At 42.7% G+C, this 17,951-nt stretch overlaps 1 protein-coding gene and 1 pseudogene across 1 annotated transcript in view; one reads left to right on the forward strand and one right to left on the reverse strand.

Moving 5' to 3' along the window:
* Positions 1-261: 261 nt before the first annotated feature.
* Positions 262-17,951, reverse strand: part of DENND5B (DENN domain containing 5B) — a 330,200-nt gene continuing 312,510 nt past the window's right edge. The window contains exon 22 of the transcript XR_007717930.1: positions 262-272. The gene's annotated coding sequence lies outside the window, so the exon portion shown is untranslated. The remainder of the gene's footprint in view (positions 273-17,951) is intronic.
* LOC126931812 (FUN14 domain-containing protein 1-like) lies at positions 12,379-13,208 on the forward strand (annotated as a pseudogene).

Genomic DNA, 17,951 nt, shown 5'->3' on the forward strand with positions numbered 1-17,951 from the left:
GGCAACATAATGAGACCCTGTCTCTACAAAAAATTAAAATATCAGCCAGGTGTGGTGGCATGTGCCTGTAATCCCAGCTACTGGAGAGGCTGAAGCAGGAGGATCGTTTGAGCCTTGGAGTTTAAGGGTGAAACAAGCCAGAATCACACCATTGCACACCAGCCTGGGTGACACAGCAAGACCTTGTCTCTAAAAAAGTTTTTTAAAAAGAACGAGGGTAAATGGAGTGAAAGTGTTTAAAGCCCTCACATTGTCCAGAAACTGGTGAAATACTTACATTACAATCTTTCTTAAGCAAGGATTTGTATTATAATCTCTTGGGTAACCATTAAAAGAGTAGTAAAACAATGAATAACAAGCTACTGGCAGGGACGTGGAGGGAAAGCAAAATTTAAAAAACTACTCCAAATAAAGGCAAGAAAAGTGAGGAAAAGTGAGCATACAAAACAGATGGGATAAAATAGAAACAAATAGGCCGGGCACGGTGGCTCAAGCCTGTAATCCCAGCACTTTGGGAGGCCGAGGCGGGTGGATCACGAGGTCAGGAGATCGAGACTATCCTGGCTAACATGGTGAAACCCCGTCTCTACTAAAAATACAAAAAACTAGCCGGGCGTGGTGGCGCGCGCCTGTAGTCTCAGCTACTTGGGAGGCTGAGGCGGGAGAATGGCGTGAACCCCGGAGGCGGAGCTTGCAGTGAGCCGAGATCACGCCACTGCACTCCAGCCTGGGAGACACAGCGAGACTCCGTCTCAAAAAAAAAAAAAAAAAAAAAAAAAATAGAAACAAATAGTAAGATAGCAGACAAATCCAAATATATCTGTTTACACTAAATGTAAACAGACTAATCAAATGAGAATAGTTGTTAGACTGGATTTTTAAATGATTCTATTTTGATACCAATAATAAGACATTATTTGCCTTCTTCACTTTTGACAAGTGCACTGATGGGGGGGAAGGTAATGGTGGGATAAACTGCTGGCACCTTAGCCCAAGTCAAGGCGGTAGCACCAAACGTATTAATAACCATTTTACTTGTCAACACCAGAGACTCATACACACAAAAAATGTCAATTTCACTTAAAACGGTCTTTGATGGGCTGGGCGCAGTACCTCACGCCTGTAATCCCAGCACTTTAGGAGGCTGAGGTGGACAGATGACTTGACGCCAGGAGTACGAGACCAGCCTAGCCAGCATGGTGAAACCCCATCTCTACTAAAAATACAAAAATTAGCCAGGTGTAATGGCGCACGCCTGTGATCCCAGCTACTAGGGAGGCTGAGGCAGGAGAATTGTTTGAACCCGGGAGGCGGAGGTTGCAGTGAGCTGAGATAGAATCGCTGCATTCCAGCCTGGGCAACAGACCAAGACTCTCTGTCTCAAAAAAAAAAAAAAAAAAAAAAAAAGTCCTTGATGAAGCATTAAACATTAATTTTATCAATCTCAAGTACAGTTATTTTTAGTGCATAAAGAATTTCAGCAGTCTTCTCCTACTGCCCTGTCTTCATACACAAATTGCCTCTTCAGAATTCTAATAAATGGTCAATTCATTTTAGCCTGAATGGTACAAGGAACAGGGAAGGTATTTTTATAGTAGAGTTTAACGTGGGGTCACCTGTCCCTACTGTCCTCTTCGTACCCTGACCAGCCTCTCAGTACCCCCAGAGAACAGATGCTTACTTCCTTGCAAGGAAAACGGTGTCACCTTTGAACATGCTAGTTGTTAAAGGCAACTTTTCAACATTCTAATATCTTAGAAAATATTTGGCTAACAAAACAGGAGATTTCATAAAAATTATAAATCAGATAATACTAAAGAGTCAGGAGTTCTAGCCGGGTGCGGTTGCTCAGGCCTGTAATCCCAGCACTTTGGGAGGCCGAGGCAGGCAGATCACCTGAGATCAGGAGATGAGCCTGACCAACATGGAGAAACGCCGTCTCTACTAAAAATACAAAATCAGCTGGGCATGGCGGTGAATGCCTATAATCTCAGCTACTCGGGAGGCTGAGGCAGGAGAATCGCTTGAACCCGGGAGGTGGAGGTTGTGGTGAGTCGAGATCACACCATTGCACTCCAGCCTGGGCAACAAGAGCAAAACTCCATCTCCAAAAAAAAAAGAGTCAGGAGCTCTTCATGTTTAAGATAATCAAATCCACATTTTATGGTTGTATACATTTTATTTAACCACACAATGAACACACAAAAATTAATAAACTACTATAGCTCACTCCACAATTTACACACATACACATATACATATACATATACATATAATTTTAACACACTCCCTAAATTTTTCAGAAAGTGTAATGTGTACCTCACCAATGCTAAGAATGGTGAAAAATGCAATTAGATTTACAACAACTGCTCTTGAGAAACTTAGATAGTGTTGTGCCTTTCCCATACACAAGGAACTTTTGCTCTGTGACTAAGAAGGAAACTGAGTAAGAATATGCCTCATCCTCTTTGCTTTTCTAGCCAGGATGCCTGGTAGCAAGGAAGAACCAGCATGTTATAGAAAAAGAGGAGCCGGGAGCGGTGGCTCACTCCTGTAATCCCAGCACTCTGGGAGGCCAAGGCAGCGGACCCCATGTCTACTAAAAATACAAAAATTATCTAGGCGTGGTGGTGGGCACCTGTATTCCCAGCTACTCAGGAGGCTGAGGCAGAAAAATCACCTGAACCCAGGAGGTGGAGCTTGCAGGGAGCCGGGATCACCCCAGTGCACTCCAGCCTGGGCAACAGAGCAAGAATCTGATACAAGAAAAAAAAAAAAAAAAAAAAAAAAAAAAATTAGAGGCAAGAATAAAAGGGTTGACCCTCTGTTTAGACTGACCTGATGTGAAAATGCCTGCCATGCTTAATATTAGTCACAAAGACTCAAAGAGCCAAAATATTATCCGATGGTCTCTAGGGTCGTATTTTTGAAAAGAATAATTTCTGACAAAGTTGAATTTCTTAAATTCCAACTAGTTACCATTACCAGGGATGTTCGGGTAAAAACCTGCTGGCCAGCTTCTCTGGTAGATCTTATGCAAACAAAATGTGTTCCACCATCAAAAAGAGACAGATTCAAATGCATACATTGATATCCAACAAGCAGTTTGCATTGTTTATATCGTGTCAGATTTGCCAAAAAGCACAAGAGATTTCTAAAGCCTCTGATGGCTGGCGTCATCCATCAGTATCCATTAGGTGCTCCCAATTTGGAAAATGATGGGAATCATGTCACGGGAGGTATTTTTTAAATGACTTCTATAACTAGTCAATAAACTTGGCAATGACATAGAAAAATCTAGTCAATCTACTTAATATCTTAGAAAAGTAAACAGGCTGAGAAAGCCCAAGTTTGAAACCTTCTAAGGAATAAAAAGCATGCCTACTCTAGCAGAAGGAGATGGATTTAAGCTACCAACCCAAGAATTTTAAAAACGGAACTTTTAGATACCGACAAGGCAGGCTGCGGTGGCTCACGCCTGTAATCCTAGCACGTTGGGAGGCCGAAGTGGAAGGATCACTTGAGCTCAGGAGTTTGAGACCAGCCTGGGCAACATAGCAAGACCTCATCTCTAGTAAAACTAAAAAAAAAAAAAAAATTAGTCAGGCGTGGTGGTGCGTGCCTGTAGTCCCAGCTACTTGGAGGGCTGAGGCGAGAGGATTGCTTGAGCCTCAGAGATCGAGGCTGCAGTGAGCCCTGATTGTGCCACTGCACTCCAGCCAGGGTGACGGAGCCAGACCTTGTCTCAAAAAAAAAATACTGACAAAGAAGAATTCTTATGGAGGGGGATGTGTGTGTGAATGAGTGGTTAAGAGGATACGACATATAACACTGTTTAAATACTAAATAAAATTGTCCTCACAGAATGTACTATCTTCACGGTACACTTTCTATTCTCTTCGTTTTCTTTTCTCTAACTTCTTTGCCAAATGCTAGCCAATATGTGTTTAAATTTTTCCTTCACAGATATACATCAACAATAAAACTTTTATTTAAAATTTGTAATCAGTATATACACAGTCTTACATTTATATGCCAGTAGAAAAGGATAGTGGAAACCAAATCAGGGATAAGTGAGAAAATAGCAGTGACCAAAAACAAAACCTCATTTTATAATAAAAAGCCGATCAGTCACGTAATGCCAGTGATAGTAGTCACTGAAGCCTTACTGTGTGCCAGGCACCATCCAGCATTTTCATGTCCTGTCACACTTGTGGCTTACGACACACCTGAGTGTGTCAGTTGGGTCCTCTGAAAGCAGATGGAGCTAGGGGTACAAGAGGTTAACTGTGGCACAGCACTGGTGAAACATAGAAGTCGGAAAAAGCAAGTCTAGGCAGGGAAATTCTTCAGACCCTGCGGCAGATCTGACACCTGTTAAAGGAAAGGAGGGGAAGTGGGTTTGGGCAGGGAGAGCCTCAGACGGCACTGCAGACCTGACAAAGCCTGGGCCAATGTGATCAGCAACTCTGGACAAGAGCTGGCCAGTAGAGGAGTCTCTTCTTAGGCTGCAGTGCCCATGCCCGGAAGCCGCTGAGCTCAGTCACTAGCTGGGGGCTACCTTAGGAGATCAAGGTCTCACCTCCAAAGGTGAGTAAGATTCAAAGGTGCTAATGGCTGAAGGCATCTGCTCACTGCACTCCTCACCGGCTGAACAGCAGCAAGCCCTTTCTTGAAGGGAAATCTGAGTGCTGCTCCTCCGTGGCTACCTCAGTAAGGGAGGTTTTATTATGATTCCCCCATTTTTCAGAAAACAAAAGAGGCACAAAAGTTACGTAAATTTCCCAAAGTTACACAGCTAGTAAAGAGCTGATAAATGTCTCTTATTTGCCTTGCAGCGGATAGTAAAAGTCACTTTTTTTTTCTTTTTTTTTTTAAGATGAAGTTTCACTCTTGTTTCCCAGGCTGGAGAGCAGTGGCACGATCTCGGCTCACTGCAACCTCCACCTCCTGGGTTCAAGTGATTCTCCTGCCTCAACCTCCCACGCAGCTGGGATTACAGGCCACCACGCCGGGCTAATTTTTGTATATTTAGTAGAGACGGGGTTTTACCCTGTTGGCCAGGCTTGTCTCAAACTCCTGACCTCAGGTGATCCGCCCACCTCGACCTCCCAAAGTGCTGAGATCACAAGCGTGAGCCAACGTCCCCAGCCCTAAAAGTAACTTTCTAATTGATTAGGAGTTTTTAGAAATGTTCAGCTTTCAGGCCAGGCGCGGTGGCTCACGCCTGTAATTCCAGCACTTTGGGAGGCCGAGGAGGGCAGATCACGAGGTCAGGAGATCCAGACCATCCTGGCTAACACCGTGAAACCCCGTCTCTACTGAAACTACAAAAAAATTAGTCGGGCGTAGCCTGTAGTCCCAGCTACTCGGGAGGCTAAGGCAGGAGAATGGCGTGAACCCGGGAGGCGGAGCTTGCAGTGAGCTGAGATTGCGCCACTGCACTCCAGCCTGGGTTACAGAGTGAGTCTCCATCCAAAAAAAAAAAAAGTTCAGCTTTCATCAATACGTCATTTAAAAATGCTTTTTAAAAATATTAAGTGTTTTACATTGTTTTTAAGTGTGCTAAGTATACCATGAAAAAAAGAAAATTTATCATGTAAAATTTCTCATTTTAAAAAGCAAAATGATATGGGAGAATATATCCCAAGTTCCAGAAATGTTTAGCCTTATTTTTCTCTTCTAATCAAAAGGTGTTATTTTTAACAGTTTAATCTCTGGACTGCAGTCAAAGGTGCTAAGTTTCAATGTTGATGCAGAGTTTACAACATAGTTTTAAACATGTGAGAACTGGAATTGTAGGAAAGTGCTCAGAGACCTCCAATTACAGTAGCATTCCCAGGTGCGGCCATAACAATTTTATTACCAACACGCTGTCCCTTTGCACCTCTTTCAGCAGGGGAAGTAGAAGAACCTTCAGGAAATAGTCAAGCAGCAAGTGGTCGAGCAGTTTAGGTACTATTTGCCTGATGATGTTTTCTAAATTGATTTCTTTATTACCTAGAGATCTTTCTCCTTCCTTTCAATTTTCACCTTTCCTGACACATAAGAAAACACAGCTTTGAACAAGCAGAGCGTTGAGGTGGCACAGACCTTCAGAATTTCTTATCTCCTCCATGCTAGCCAATTATTTCACTATTATCTGTATGAAAAAGAAGAGGAGAGGAAACCTGGGGAAGGAAGTCTTAGAGCTACAGTTGGAATCACCTTTCCATTGCATGACAAATAATCCTTCTGGATCCTTAAAAAGTTTGTTTTTAACATAATGTTTTAAAAATACAATTTAAGTTTATTGTAGAAAAATCAGAAAACACTAAGGCAGAAAGAAAAGGAGATACACCATCCAGGGCTCCCTAACATTACATTTATTTTTTATTTATTTTGAGATGGAGTTTCACTCTGTCATTTGGAATGGAGTGCAGTGGCACCATCTCGGCTCACTGCAACCTCTGGCTCCCAGGTTCAAGCGATTCTCCTGCCTCCGCCTCCTGAGTAGTTGAGATTACAGGCACCTGCCACCACGCCTGGCTAATTGTTGTAGTTTTAGTAGAGACAGGGTTTCGCCAGGTTGTCCTGGGTGGACTCGAACTCCTGACCTCAAGTAATCTACCCACCTCAGCTTTCCAAAGTGCTGGGATTACAGGCATGAGCCACCGTGCCTGGCCTCCCTAACACATTAGTGTATGGACTTCCACTCACTCCTCTGTAGTGTATTTTGTTTTTTTTTTTTTTCCAAAAAATAGGATCATTCCTTAAATATTATCTTAGAACTGGTTTTTCTTCACTTCATATCATAATCGTCTTTTCACATCGATAAGTTCATTTCTACAAATGTGTACATACAACTCTAGCACAATTTATTCAAGTAGTACCCTACTGAACGCTTTAATTTTTTTTCTTCCTTTTTTTCAATATGAGAAACAATTCAGTGAACACCCTTGTAGCTAAATCTTTTTTTGCAATATTCTGAGATAAAATGCATAAAACACAAAATTTAACATTTTAACCATGCTCAAGTGTACAGTTCAGTGTTTTGTGCATACTCATAAAGCTGTACAAACATCACCACTACCTAATTCCAGAACATTGCCATCGCCCCATAAAGAAACTCCATACCTATTAGTAGTTGTTCCCAATTCCTCCCTACCACCATTGCCTGGCAACCACTACTCTAGTTTCCGTCTCTATGGATTTGCCTATTCCGGACATTTCATATAAATGGGATCATATCACATGTGTTCTTTTGTGTCTAGCCTGTTTCACTTAGTATATAGTATTTCCAAAATGCATCCATGTTGTAGCACGTATCAGTGCTTCATTCCTTTTTGGCTGAATTACTTTTTATGCCTGAATTATTATTCCACTGTATGGCTATACTACCACATTTTGTTTATCTATTCATCAGATGATGGGCATTGGGTTGTTTCTGCCTTTTGGCTACTGTGAATAGTGATGCTTAAACATTTTTGGACAAGTTTTGACATGGGCACATGTTTTCAGCTCTCTTGGGTATACAGCTAGAAGTGGAATTGCAGAGTCACTCTACATTTAACATTTTGAGGAACCACCAAACTTTTCCATAGCAGCTGTGCCATTTTCCATTCCTGCCAGCAATGTATTAGGGTTCTAATTTCTCTCTGTCTGTGCCAACACTTATTTTCCTTTTTCTTTTCTTTTTTCTTTTTTTTTTTTTTTTGAGACGGAGTCTCGCTCTGTCGCCTAGGCTGGAGTGCAGTGGTGCGATCTCTGCTCACTGCAAGCTCCGCCTCCCAGGTTCACGCCATTCTCCTGCCTCAGCCTCCTGAGTAGCTGGGACTACAGGCGCCCGCCGCCACGCCCAGCTAATTTTTTGCATTTTTGGTACAGACAGGGTTTCACCGTGTTAGCCAGGATGGTCTCGATCTCCTGACCTCATGATCCACCTGCCTCGGCCTCCCAAAGTGCTGGTATTACAGGCGTGAGCCACCGCGCCCGGCCTATTTTCCTTTTTCTTATTATTATTGCCATTCGATTAGGTGTGGTTCTGATTTGCATTTATTTAATAACTAATGAAGGTCAGCGTCTTTTCATGTGCTTACTGGCCATTTATATATCTTCTTTAAAGAAATGGTTTTTTAAATTCTCTGCTCAATTTTTTTTTTCTTAGATGGAGTCTCACTCTGCCCAGGCTAGAGTGCAATGGTGCAATCTCAGCTCACTGCAACCTCTGCCTCCTAGATTCAAGCATTCTCCTGCCTCAGCCTCCAAGTAGCTGGGATTACAGGCATGCACAACCACGCTTGGCTAATTTTTGTATTTTTAGTAGAGATAGGGTTTCACCATGTTGGCCAGGATGGTCTTGAACTCCTGACCTCAAGTGATCTGCCTGCCTCAGCCTCCCAAAGTGCTGGGATTACAGGCATGAGCCACCGCACCTGGCCTTTTTTTGTTTTTTTTTTTTTTTTTTTTGAGATGGAGCCTCACTCTGTCACCCAGACTGGAGTGCAGCAGTGCAATCTTGGCTCACTGCAACCTCTCCCTCCCAGATTCAAGGGATTCTCCTGACTTAGCCTCCTGAGAAGCTGGGATTACAGGCATGCACCACCACATCCAGCTAATTTTTTTTGTATTTGTTTTAGTAGGTACACAGTTTCACCATGTTGACCAGGCTGGTCTGAACTCCTGACCTCTAATGATCCGCCTACCTTGGCCTCCCAAAGTACTGGGATTATAGGTATAAGCCACCATGCCCAGCCCTTTGCCCAATTTTTAATTGGGTTGTTTGTCTTTTCATTGTTGACATGTAAAAGTTATTTATATATTCTGGATAGTATGCCCTTATCAGATAAATGACTTACAAATATTTTTCTCCTATTCTGTAAGTTGTGTTTTCACTTTTTTTTTTCTTACTTTTTCTTAAATAGAGACGGGGTCTTTCTATGTTCCCTAGGCTAGTCTCAAACTCTCAAACTCCTGGACTCCAGCAATCCTCCTGCCTTGGCCTCTCAGAGTGTTGGGATTTCAGCTGTGAGCCACCAGGCCTGCCCCTTCACTTTCTTGATAGTGTCCTTTATACACAAAAGCTTTTAATTTTGATGAAGCCCAATTTATATTTTTTTCTTTTGTTATTTGTACTTTTGGTGGCATATTTAAGAAACTGTTACCTAATCCAAGGTCATAAATATTTATACCTATGTTCCCTTCAAGTTCTATGAGCTCTTACATTTAGGTCTTTGATCCATTTTGAGTAAATTTTTTTATATCGTGTGATATTTTAAGTATCTACTTTGAATAGATTCCCAGAAAGTGAGCATACAATGCTTCAGGGGTTGTTTTGGTTTAGGTTTTTTTTTTAGAAAGTCTCATGTCTTGCTCTCTCTCCAAGGCTGGAGTACAGTGGCACAATCATGGCTCACTGCAGCTTAGAAATCCTGAACTCAGGCAATCCTCCCACCTCAACCTCCCAAGTAGCTAGAACTACAGGTGCATGCCATTATGTTCAGCTACTTTTTTTATTTTTTGTAGAGACAGGGTCTTGCTGTGTTGCCCAGGCTGGTCTCAAAATCCTGGCCTCAAGTAATCCTCCCACTTTGGCCTCCCAGACTGCTGGGATTACAGGTGTGAGCCACCACACCAGGCCCAGTTTTAAACACAGAAGCTGAATTTCTAATTCTAGTCACAGTTCCATCATCAATGAGGACAAAAGAAATAAGAATGGGCCAGGCGCGGTGGCTCACGCCTGTAATTCCAGCACTTTAGGAGGCCGAGGCAGGCGGATTACGAGGTCAGGGGATTGAGACCATCCTGGCTAACATGGTGAAACCCCGTCCCTGCTAAAGAATACAAAAAATTAGCTGGGCGCCCAGCTACTCGGGCAGCTGAGGCAGGAGAATGGTGTGAACCAGGAGGCGGAGGTTACAGTGAGCCGAGATTGCACCACTGCACTCCAGCCTGGGTGACAGAGCAAGACTCTGTCTCAAAGAAAAAAAAAAGAAAAAGAAATAAGAATGCATTTATTTAACAAAACATTATATTTTTCCTTGTAAGCAAATGACTAAAATTAACAAGAAATTACTGGATTACTACCTCACTTATTTGCCATCACTTTTTCCAACTGCTGTTCCTAGTGTCTTAATTACTTTTGTCTGGTACTTTGCAGAACTGTCACTGTGAGGATCTGACCTTAACTGTCAGATCACTGTAACCAGGTTTCATCTCTTGCTAAAGATTCCACATAAAGAGAGGGTATAAAGGAGCTGGTGGGTACAAGTCTCTTCACAGACATGCAAACCTGGAGAAACCATTTGTGGCCAGCATTCCTTGTTCATCTAAGAAAATACATGTTCCTTTATATTCCAGTTTTCCAAACATGGATCACCTCCTCTTCCCCTAAATTTTCTTTCCTTGTAACTACACAAAAGAAACCACTCAAGTTCCCATCTCTTCTCCTTGCCAGTGTTTCATCAGGCTGATAATGCTGGACGGGAGAAAACAAACCTCTTTGACTCTTCTGCCATCTACTGACATGGAAAACTGCTTATGCAGCAGTGAAACATGAAGCACTACCGAAAAGGAGCAGGACCTAGACCCTGAGCTCTGAAGTGGGAGACAAAAGACCAAGGTTGTTACTGAACTGGGGAATGGGGATGGAGAGTTGGATTTACAAGGGATGTCTTTAAAATATATATATATGTTAGGTTGGGTGTGGTGGCTCATGCCTGTAATCCCAGCACTTTGGGAGGCTGAGGTGGGCAGATCACCTGAGGTCATGAGTTCAAGACCAGCCTGGCCAACATGGTGAAAACTCATCTCTACTAAAAATATAAAAAAATTAGCCAGGCGTGGTGGCGCGTGCCTATAGTCCCAGCTACTTGGGAGGCTGAGGCAGAAGAGTCCCTTGAACCCAGGAGGCGGAGGTTGCAGTGAGCTGAGATGGTGCCACTGTACTCCGATCCTGTGTGACAGAGTGAGATTCTGTCTCAAAAAAAAAAATTCTTTTTTAAAGCTAGACATGTTGAATTTTAGCTATGGTTATTTGGTCTGGTATAAAGGGGGTCATGTTTAATGCATGAATCCCTTGCACCCTACATAACATGAGAATAATATTCACAATCAAGGAAAACTGTGTGAACTAATTCATCTGCATATATGTGATATATGTATTTTTTAAATCAAAAGAAGAAACCTGTATCTAACCAAGTAGTGACTGAGCTCTCACAATGTGAAAAAACTAAAATGTGGCCTTTACATCATTAAGGCCTAAAAACTCTCTTTCTCAGCTATATAGGTAAGTAAAAAATCAAACAGACCAGGTGCAGTGGCTCGCGTCTGTATTCCCAGAATTTATGGAGGCTGAAGAGGGAGAATCACTCGAAGCCAGGAGTTTGACACCAGCCTGGGCAACATAGGGAGACCCCATTTTTACCAAAAAATAGAAAAAATTAGCTGGGCATGGTGGCACACACCTATAGTCCCAGCTACTCCAGAAGCTGAGGTGGGAGGACCATGTGAGCCCAGGAGGTCAACGCTGCAGTGAGCTATGATCTTGCCGCTGCACTCCAGCTTGGGCAACAGAGTGAGACCCCATCTGTAAAAAAGAAGAGAAAAATATTCAAGCACTTGCCTCTCCAAGCTGTCTGGCACAGCTGATAGCAGGCATATGCACTACAATATTGACCCTTATTGCCAAAATACAGTAAGTTGGCAGTATTTTCTGTGGAGAGCACACTTTGCAGTTTACTTCATATTGTATAAATCTCAAGCAATACTGCTTTTCTGACTTCTGATTGGAAAGAGACCATTCCACACCATACTACCTCTTCCTGTACTTCCTATCAATGGCAACCCTCCTTTTCCTTGCATATAAAGTCCATTTAACAGTATATCTTGTAGCAAAGATTTCTTAACAGGATAAAAACATTCGCCATAAAAGGAAAAGGTGAAGGATTAGCCTATACTAAAATTCAGAGTATCAGGGGCTGGACATGGTGGCTCATGCCTGTAATCCCAGCACTTTGGAAGAGCAAGGTGGGAGGATCGCTTGAGTCCTGGAGTTTGCAGTCAGCCTACATAACATTGGGAGACCCCGTCTCTACAAAAAATAAAAAAATTAGCCAGCTGTGGTGGCACACGCCTGTAGTCCCAGCTACTCAGGAGGCTGAGGTGGGAGAACCACTTGAGTCCAGGAGGTTGAGGCTGCAGTGGGCCATGATTGCACCACTGTGCTCCAGCCTGGGTGAGAGTGAGACCCTATCTCAAAAAAAAAAAAAAATATTGAGAACATCTTTTCAAATGATATCACTAAGAGTTCTAATAGGCAACCTATAGGTAGAAGAAGATATCTGCAATAAATGTATCCCTCAAAGAATTCGTATCCAGAATACATAAAAACCTCTGATCATGGCGACCTGAATTCCCCCTCCCCAAGAATATGAGAGTGACAACTCTTGCAAAGTGTTATAGGCCACGGAGTATGTAAGAAGACACCAGTGGTGGAATCAAGTGTTTGGTCCCAGTTGGGGACCTGTGGTAGAAAAATACTTAGTAGCTACCCAGATTGTAACGGTTGGTGTTCCTGGCTGGTGTGCAGGATCTGTGTTCCAGAAAGTGGGAAAACACAGCAACTGCAGTAGGAAGTGGCTTTCTTCCCTTCAGATTGCTAGTCATAGTGGCTATGTGCAGATCAACTGGGAGAGAGTTGAGAAAGATGTAAAGAAAGCAACACGACAGGTTAAGAAACGTGCAAATAGGCCAAGTGTGGTGGCTCACACCTGTAATCCCAGCACTTTGGGAGGCTGAGGTGGGCAGATCACAAGATCAAGAGCTCGAAACCATCCTGGCCAACATGGTGAAACCCCGTCTCTACAAAAAATACAAAATTTAGCTGGGTGTGGTGTCACATGCCTGTAGTCCCAGCTACTCGGGAGGCTGAGGCAGGAGAATCGCTTGAACCTGGTAGGCAGAAGTTTCAGTGAGCCGAGATCGCACCACTGCACTCCAGCCTGGTAATAGAGCAAGACTCCATCTCAAAAAAAAAAAGAAAAAAAAAAGAAATATGCAAATAAAGCAACACCTAAAATCAACAATATAATTGAAGAAGTCACAGAATTTATCAAACAGAACATCATGATATCCAGTTGATTTGTGGGAGGTTTTCTGCGAAGACATGCATCTTAAGGAGATGAATATTTTCCCATAGTGGATTCAACTATGAGAAGAGAAGTGGCAGCAACAAGGTGGTCTCTTAATAGTACATGCTGCCGGGATCTCAAGGGCAAGGAGAAGCAACTGGCCGGGCCATACTGAACTCACAACTTAGCATTTTGCCATCTGAAGCTTGCCAAACTAGTATCTGCTGTCAAACAACCTATGTGGAATGTGAATAATAGTATTCCTGAGTGAAATATGGCTTTCCTAATATTTTAAAATTCACATCTGTTTAGAAATCCACCTGCAAAATATCATGACCGGATGTAGATATGGAGAGAAAAGAAATATGTTGGATTTATTGTCCAGTGAAATATTATCTTTTTATTTAAATAACATGATCTTCATTGTGCTTTATGGTATAGTGCTGATAATTTAAAATGTGTATTATAGCTTCAGTATTAGGGCTGACTTTTTAAAAAACAGATATGTTTGCAATAAATTGAAGAACTATAATGTCCTTTTGTGAAAAGCTTTAGAAATGATATAATTATTAAAGATATTAAATAAACCAAAAAAAAAACAACTTACAAATCAATAAGAAAAAAGACAGTTCAATGAAAGACAAAAGACTAGCAGATATTTCACAAGAGGGTATACTAACAGTCTATAAAAGTATGAAAAGGTGTTCAACTGATCAGTCATCAGGGATATGTGGATTAAAACTAAAATTTATATTATTTTATTTTACATAATACAGACGTAGTCTTGCTATGTTGCCAAGGCTGGTCTCAAACTCCTGGACTGAAGCAATCCTCCTGTCTTGGCCTCCCAAAGTGCTGGGATTACGGGTGTGAGCCACTGGGCCCGGCCTAAAATGTTATCAGAGTGGTTAAAATGAGAAGATGCAAAATATGAAGAGCTGGCAAGGGTATGGAACAAGTAGAAAACTCACACACTGCTGGTGGAATATAAAAGGGTATGAACACTTCAGAAAATAATTTGCCAATGTCTCCTAAAACTGAACATGTTTATACCCTATGATGTAACAATCCACTCCTAGAACTCTACCCCACAGAAATGCATCTCTATTTAACAGAACACCAGTACTACAATGTTAATTGAAACTACCCAAATGCCTTTGAAAAAATTATGTTACATTCGGCCGGGCACGGTGGCTCGTGCCTGTGATTCCAGCACTTTGGGAGGCCAAGGCGGGCGGATCACGAGGTCAGGAGATCCAGACCATCCTGGCTAACACGGTGAAACCCCGTCTCTACTAAAAATACAAAAAATTAGCCGGGCATGGTGACGGGCGCCTGTAGTCCCAGCTACTCGGGAGGCTGAGGCAGGAGAATGGCGTGAACCCGGGAGGCGGAGCTTGCAGTGAGTGGAGATCGCGCCACTGCACTCCAGCCTGGGCGAAAGAGTGAGACTCTGTCTCAAAAAAAAAAAAAAGAATTGTTGGTATTCACATCAAATTAGTTTATTACTGGTCAGGCACGGTGGCTTACACCTGTAATTCCAGCACTGTGGGGGGCTGAGGTGGGAGGATCACTTGAGCCCAGGAGCTCAAGATCAGCCTGGGCAACAAAGTGAGACACTCGTCTCTACGAAAAATTGAAAAACTAGCTGGATGTGAGGGCGCTACACCTGTGGCCCCAGCCACACAGGAGGCTGAAGCAGGAGGATCACTTGACCCCAGAAGGTCGAGGCTACAGTGAGCCAAGGTTGTGCCACTGCACTCCAGCCTGGGAGGCAGAGCAAGACTCTGTCTCAAAAAAAAAAAAAAAAAAAAGTTTCTTTCCAGTTAGCCTTTCTAAGCCTCTTTTCTGAGCCTAGTTTTTAAAATAGAGTGCCTAGCACAGTGTCTGGCACAAAATGCTCAATAAATGGTAAATTGATACCTTCTCCCAAACAAGTGGGACCGGTTTAGGAACCTTTTCCACACACTAACACAGTACTCTGTACTTCTCCCTGTCTTAGCGTTTCTTACTGCTTTCCAGGACTAGAAGGCATTTGAGTGCAAGAATGCTGTGTCGTCCACCATAATATTCCTAGCACCGAGTTCAGCATCTGATGTGGAATAAGATCTCAATATTTGTTAAATAGATGGTTGAATAAATAAGTAAACTTCTAGTACTCTGCAACATCTATTATTTTACTGCTAAGTTATGGAATCACATTTGTTTTCCCTAAAGTAAGTTTTCTTAGCCTCTCCATCCACTGATAATCTGTCCCACAATATCGTGACTTGATTCTGTTCCAGATGAACCTTTTCCTAGTATTTCTTGTATTCTTTATTATCTGTCATGTGAGGGCAGTTATGGAGCTTCATTTTTACAACTGCTGAATCTAAATTTAACTGCTGACTTTCTACCATCCATTTTCAACCTTCTTTAAAAAGCCTGGCGAGTAATTCTTTATCTGTCATGGCCCATTTCAGTGCCCTCAATAGTAAAACTGGCAAATGTGGAGACCTATCCTTAATGAACAGACCAGTTTGGTCATTCTTACTAGATTCCATGGATTTTCAACATGATTAAGAGAAAATAATTTGAGGCTGAGAATTGTAGTTACCCAGCTGAATGGAAGGCAAAGGAAGAAACTAGACGCTCCCAGGTAACTGCCCAGTTTTTGTTTTTGTTTTTCCTTTCCACCAATGACAAGGCACGCTCAATAACTTTACTCCCGAGGGAGGATATCCCATTCTGAAAAACACACCACTGTATGCGATAAAGGCAGGGGGTAGGAAACATTACACTGTGGGAGAGGAAACAAACATTTGATAAGCGTGTAACAGAAAACAGTTCTGGCAACTATTATTTCTTCTTCTCCCTCAAATCCAGGAAAGGTCCATAGCCCATTTTCTGTAATATTTCACCAACCAATATGATCTCTTGGACTTGAAAATAATCGCCCCCATTTCCAACTCTCCATCACTCTAAAATTATTAGTGATCTTCAGGTACTTGAAAAAGTAAACTTCTGGCCAGTTGCGGTGGCTCACACCTGTAATCCCAACATTTTGGGAGGCCGAGGCGGGTGGATCACTTGAGGTCAGGAGTTTGAGACCACCCTGGCCAACATGGTGGAACCCCATGTCTACTAAAAGTACAAAAATTAGCCGGGTGTGATGGCGCGCACCTGTAGTCCCAGCTGCTTGGGAGGCTGAGGCAGGGGAATTTCTTGAACCCAGGAGGAAGAGGTTGTAGTGAGCTGAGATCGCGCCACTGCATTGTGACAAAGCCAGGCTCCATCTCAAAAAAAAAAAAAGAGCAAACTACACTTCTTATTGAAATGTAATGCACAGAGAGGTATACAACTCTCTCCAAACCTTATTAAAAAAAAAAAGTATCTGTGCCCCAGCATGCTTCCTTGTTATGAACTGTGCACAGGTAGCACTCTGCTAACATTATGTAAATCATAAAACATATACAAACAGGACAGGAGAGAAAATGAGGAAAAATCAACAGAAATAGGAGTTCTAATTTTTACTTTGTACACTTCTTTTTTTTTTTTTTTTGAGACGGAGTCTCGCTCTGTCACCCAGGCTGGAGTGCAGTGGTGCGATCTCGGCTCACTGCAAGCTCCGCCTCCCGGGTTTACGCCATTCTCCTGCCTCAGCCTCCCGAGTAGCTGGGACTACAGGCGCCCGCCACCACGCCTGGATAGTTTTTTTTTTTTTTTGTATTTTAGTAGAGACGGGGTTTCACCGTGTTAGCCAGGATGGTCTCGATCTCCTGACCTCGTGATCCGCCCGTCTCGGCCTCCCAAAGTGCTGGGATTACAGGCGTGAGCCACCACACCCGGCTACTTTGTACACTTCAATGGGCCAGTCTTGCATAAAACTTTAGAAATCACAGCTTTAAAGACAGTGGCAACATGCTGCATCCACAACCAGATTGACTGGAGGCTCTAGGAAAGGCTTGGTAGCTTCTGGCCTCAATTGTATGACATCAATTCAATCTCCAAAAATACACTGGACAGAAATCCAAGCTGTCCTAAAAGTTTAGAACTGTGGCCACCATGTCTGTGATATCCAAGGGTTGTAAATCACATTGCATGTCTTTATCTGCAACGGCAGTCTTCTAGGAAAATGGCATTTGGGGAAGGAAGACGGTGGATACAAGTATACTTTCTTCCTCCTTTGTGATAATCTAAAATGAATTGCAGAAAAGGTATGGGTTGGCTCTTAACTGTTATTAAAGATTAAAATTATCTTGGTCAAAGGGAAATAGAAATTAGGTTCTCCAAACTTTTAAAACGTGTTTCTCAGGTTTACAGTTGAGGTGAAATAATTGTTTAGCTGACTGTGGATGAAGCAATGAAATAACTCTAGTTTTAACGCGCTGGGTAACCATTAGGTAGATATCTGCATCTGTAAAAACTGTTACACTGGATGTGCCTACAACACTGAGTATGACGTGTGACTAGCACCACCTAGTGGACATTCATATGGCAATACATGATAAGGGAAGCTGCATGGCTAGGATGGAAAAGCTGCTGGTCACGGTAGCAGCATAGGGCTTAGCTAGTTCTTCCTGGCAGCCTCCTCAATAATTCATAGTTTACTGGGAATCATATATCAAATAGTTTTAGCTCTTCAGAAGAAAATGAAATTTATAATTAACTGCATTGCCTGGGCGCAGTGGCTCACACCTGTAATTCCACCACTTTGGGAGGCCGAGGTAGGCAGATCACGAGGTCAGGAGTTCCAGACCACCCTGACCAACATGGTGCAACCCCGTCAAATACAAAAATTAGCCGGGCATGGTAGCACACGCCTGTAATCCCAGCTATATAGGAGGCTGAGGCAGGAGAATG

The sequence above is a fragment of the Macaca thibetana genome, chromosome 11 (assembly GCF_024542745.1).
Source record: "Macaca thibetana thibetana isolate TM-01 chromosome 11, ASM2454274v1, whole genome shotgun sequence".
In the NCBI taxonomy this organism is placed as follows: domain Eukaryota; kingdom Metazoa; phylum Chordata; class Mammalia; order Primates; family Cercopithecidae; genus Macaca; species Macaca thibetana.